Consider the following 5,619-nt stretch of genomic DNA (forward strand, 5'->3'; position numbering starts at 1 on the left):
AAGAAGAAGAAGAAGAAGAAGAAGAAGAAGAAGAAGAAGAAGAAGAAGAAGAAGAAGAAGAAGAAGAAGAAGAAGAAGAGAAAGAAGAATAGTATATAAAAGAACCAACTGAACACTTCACTATCCACTGGATACAGCAGACACCTCTGTTGTTTATGGTAGAATAAGCTTACTTAGAAATCCTGAGTCCCTCATAAATGTAGTATGTCTTAAAATATAGCTTATGTGTTTTCAAGGTTCCTTAAAGGATTCTTTAATTATAGAAATCATTGTGCTAGTGAAGTGCAAGATATAAAGCATGGTCTTACATGTTTGATCCTCCTACTCCTGATGCAATCTATTATGAAACATAATCTTATTTGGGTTAGAGAGACACCAAAATAGATAAAGGAAATTTTAATCAAGTCTGGTAATTTGAGTTCAATGCCTGGGATCCGCGTGGTAGAAAAAAAGTGCTGACTTCCCCAGTAGTCCTTGGAATTCTACCTCTCTACAGTGATGCCTCTGTAGGATAATTAATATTAAATGTCATAGGAATTATTTTCATTATAAAGGAATATTAAACATAACAGCTGACATTTCCAGTCATAAAAATTGGGGAAAATATGTGTTTTATCCATGGTCAAATTATTTCAAAATATTTTATTCTCCATTAAGTATATAAAAGGTGTTACAGATTATATGGAATGAATTTATAAAAATTTTTTATTTTATTATTTTATTATTTTTATTGGTTATTTTATTTATTTACATTTCAAATGTTGTTCCCCTTCCCAGTTTTCCCACTACAACCCCCTCATCCAATTGCTTCTCCCCTTTGCCTCTATGAGGGTGCTCTCCCACCCTACTCCCATTCCTACCTAACCACTCTAACATCCCCTTACTCTGGGGCATCAAGCCTCCACAGGACCAAGGGCCCCATTCTATTGATGCCAGATAAGGCCATTCATTCTCTGTTATGTATGTAGCTGGAGCCACAGGTCCCTTCATGTGTACTCTTTGCTTTAGTCCCTGGGAGCTCTGAGTGGTCAGATTAGTGGATATTGGTGTTCTTCCTATGGGGTTGCAATCCTTTTCAGCTCCTTCAGTTCTTCCTGTAACTCTTCTCTTAGGGTCCCATTGTTCAATCTAATGGTTTTTGTGAGTATCTGCATTTGTATTGGTCAGGCACTTACAGAGCATCTCAGGAGACAGCCATACCAGGCTGCTGTCAGCAAGAACTTCTTGGCATCAGCAATAGTGTTGGGATTTTGTGTCTGCAGGTAGAATGGATCCCTAGGTAGGGTGACCTCTGGACTGCCTTTCCTCCAGTCTCTGCTCCATGTTTTCTCTCTATATTTCCTTTAGATAGGAATAATCTAACAAAGTTTCCATTTACTTCTAAGAAGAGAAAATAAAGAATAGAAATAACATGATTTTTCAGCCTGGTAGCACATCCAAGTAGCACAGGACTTGGAAGGCAGAGGCAAGTAGATGTCTGAACTGTAGGCCAGCCAGAGCTATACCGAGAAATACTGTCACAGGAAACCAAAATACAGAGACACAGACAGACAGACAGACAGACAGACAGACAGAAAGAAAGAAAGATAGAAAGACAGAAAGACAGAAAGACAGAAAGACAGAAAGATGGAGATACACAGAGATTCATCTCAAAAAAACAAGTAAAAAAAAAAAAAAAAGTAAAAAAGGAAAGAAAACACTGCCCCAACCTGCAGGGATAATCAGCGGGGACCTAGGGCAGGGGAGAGAAAGTGAGAGGGACAAGAAACACAAAGTATGAGAGCAAGATAGTTTGTCTGATCACGCTCTGAAAAACTTTATTCTGGGATGGCAATATAAGAAAGAGGATGCTTCAAGGGAGGGAGGAAAAGCTCGGGGGTTCTCCAAAGGTCAGGTGGCAATATTCAGTACTTGGAACCAACGGTCCCAGTGCCCTCTCTACACACAAATATTCTTTCTGTTATGACCACAAATGTTCTCTCATAGATGTTTATGTAAGCTAGAAATTTTCCCCAAGGCCATAGCTCCTGGGAAAACACATTTTAGAACCACAAAATACAATATAAACAATACATGATGCAAAATGAGGTGAAATTTACAAAGCCTTTGACTAAAGAATTATATATTCATATCCTGTCTTGAGACTAGGACAAAAGATTGTTAGAAATTTTCTATATAGGCTCTATCATAACATAAGTTATACATTTTCTATTCAGTGACTCATGTTTGAGAATTGTTCATGCCATATGGTCTAAAGCTGGGAATTCAGCAGTTGTAGACTACATAGTTATTGATCCCTACCCATGAATACCACTTAAACAAAGTGAGTCAATATTTTAACATTTGCATTTTCATAGCTCAAAGTGTGTTGATAAGTTAGACCACATAAAATTTCCATCTCTGTATATGTTCAGCATGCTCCTAGGTGTAAAAATTTTGGTTAAACAAAGTAGTCCAAACTGTTCATTTTCTCTGTGTAACATAGCAGTCAGTACAAAAGAACATAATGACATCAAACATGACTTTCAACATAAGAGGGAGATTTTAGCATGGGAGTAAATGACTGATTTTATGGAAATAATCATGGTATGGAGAAGCATTTTAGTTATAGAGAGTAGAATAATTTCAGTAGTATGTAGTGTTACAATTTTTTTTGCAAAAAGTTCTTTATGTTTATTTAGTTTTCTAAATGAAGAGTTTCAATCAAACTACACATTTGACAAGTACATAAACGTGTAAGTTTTTCTAGTTGTTTTCAAATAAAACTGTGTAACATTAGAAAAAAATGAGTTCCCAAACTAAGTTTAATTTTTTTGTTTATATTTCAAATGTTGCCCAACTTCCTGGTCCTTCCTCCAAGAGTTCTTCATCCCCTCCACCCTCCACTTTGCCTCTGAGAGGATGCTTTCCCACCCAACCCACACAAGCCCCTCATCCATCCCACCTACCCCCCTCACCATTCATCCCTGTAACTTCCCATTTCATACCACCATCACCCCACATCTTCTTCCCTGGTGCATAAAGTCTTTATGGGAATAATTTTAACCTCTTCCATTGAGGACAGACAAGGGAGTCCTCTGCTGTACATGTGCCAATGTACACAGACCTCACCATGTGTGCACTTTGGTTGGTGGGTTAATTTCTGGGAGCTCCCAGGGGTCCAGGTTAGTTAATACTGTTGGTCTTCTTATAGTGTTGCCATCATTTCCAGCTCCTTCAGTCCTTCCCCTAATTCTTCCATGGGGTCCTTAACCTATTTCAATGGTTGGCTATGAGTATCTGCATCTGTTTCAGTCAACTACTGGTAGAGTATCTCAGAGGACAGCCATATGAGGCACCTGTCTGCAAGCACAACATAGCATCAGTAATAGTGTCAGGGTTTGGTGCCTGCCCATGAGATAAATCTCAATTTGGGCTGTTCACTGGATGGCCTTTCCTTCAATCTCTGCTCCATTTTTGTCCCTGAATTCCTTTTAGGTAGGAATTAATCTGGGTCAAAATTTTTGAAGGTAGGTTGGTAACTACATCCCTACACTGGGGATCAAGTCTCCCTATTGGAAGTGATCTCTTCAATATTAATGTAGAGATTTTAGTGGGAAACACTGGAATTTTAGTGGAAAATTCACTGTTCTCTCATGTGAAAACATGAGAATGATAAAAGGGCCTACATCTTAAAGTTGCATTGAAGGTTCAATGTGTAAAAAATGTTTTACACAATTATCAGCATAAAGGGAAGAATGAAGGAATATTACTTATAGTTTATGTTGTAGTTTAAACACACTTGTTTGAATGGATGTGAGACTAAAAGGGCTTCTGAAATTATGATTTACAAAAGAAATAGAGTAAGACTGAACCTTTGAGTTGTAAAGGTGATGTTTTTCTGTGATTGACCTACACCAAAGCCACTGTTCAAGATGTGACATCTTACACTATTGCCATTCTAGAAGATATCTAAACTCTTGTAATCCTATTTTTTATTTTACATTCAAAGCATTCCTTTTCTTCCTTCTGATATGAAAATGGAAATGTCTTCAAAAATAGTTTTGTTATTTATAACTCAACTTTGCATGCAGCTTACCTTCATGTTTCCCAAGACACATAATGGTATATGTTACAGAAAACAATGTAAAATATTTATCTGTAAATAAATATTGACTTGTTGAAACCAGATTCAATGTAAACTTGGCACTCTTTTATAAGAAATTTGTTACATTCTGCTGTAGTGCATATTAAACAAACCTTGACAGATGCCCTAATGAGTCACCTGGTCCCATAAGTCATTTATGTATAACAAGCCCATGAACTTTTATCTCAAAGGGACAAGCAGCAGTAGCCCCAGAGGATTTGTCATGTTGACCATTACCACCTCTTCTCTCCTACCATTACACAGACTCCTGCTATCATCCACACCACATGTGTATAACTATGGTACTTAATGAGGTGCAGCACTCAGTGCTTCCTAGTGTGGAGTTTTCAACTCTAAGAACTAATAGGATCTACTTTATAGAGTCTTCTTTGAAATTCAGCATCAACAANTTTGCCTTTAAGCGTAAGTGTCAGATTCATTGATATTAAGATGAGCATTTATTAGTTCTTTTCCTTTCAAATTCTTCTTGAACTGCTTTACTGGTGTTAGCTTTTGACTCCTGTGAAAAGGCTTGTTTACACAAGAGTTGCTGTGCAATGGTCAGCCAGGCACACTTGGACCATTCTTCCCGGGTCTTTGGCAAGACCTTTCTAAGTTTGAGCATAAGAGACTATGAAAAGGAAGAGAAAGGAACAAACAAACAAACAAGCAAACAGATATTTGGTTGGATTAGACTCACACTTCTATAGGTTCTGTTTATCTACACAGATGGATATTCAATCCAAGGAAAGAATAAAGACCACATTTACTGATTTGAGTCAACCAGCAAGTAGGGCACTCATAGATCTGGACTTTCAGTGTTCAATGAGGAGGAAAAGACTGCATTAGTGCATGGGTATGAGTGCATATGAATGGTTTAGTCACGAATAGAGGAAAGAACAGAGTCTGTAACTCCTACTTTCCTTAGAATTGTGGTAAAAATTCTCTGAAATGTTGAATGAAAAATATAATACATCTCATGAAACATTGAATAATTAAAAGCCCATGAAAATGTTTTACCTGTTTAACAGTAAATGTTGCTTAATCATGGCATGTGATCAAATACCTCTGGAAATTTTAGATAGTATTTTTTCTAATTTTATAAAATATTTCTTTTAATTTCACAAAAAATTACATTGTGTGGCTGTGGCTAAAAATCCCACAGAACAAGTAAATAAACTCAAAGCAAAATTAAAATAATGTGGCATGTCTAGCATTTGCCTTTTCTGATTCCAACCCACAGAGTCTGAATGCAACATAGGTGGACATTTGGACAATCATAAGGGTAGTATAATTTCCCCTACTGAGCTCTGCTGAGGCAGATGGTAGTGTAGGAATAGCCTCATTCCTTAAGACCAGTATCTGTATTCAATATTTGACAAAGAGAATTTCAAAATCTGGAAAGCATACCACAGAATAAAGGACAACGGGAATTGTAGATGCTTAGGTTTAGAAATAGTAAGGCAGAGGAGGCATAATAGATCTAGTCAAAC

This window comes from Mus pahari, unplaced genomic scaffold, assembly GCF_900095145.1.
Source record: "Mus pahari unplaced genomic scaffold, PAHARI_EIJ_v1.1 scaffold_11968_1, whole genome shotgun sequence".
NCBI lineage: Eukaryota > Metazoa > Chordata > Mammalia > Rodentia > Muridae > Mus > Mus pahari.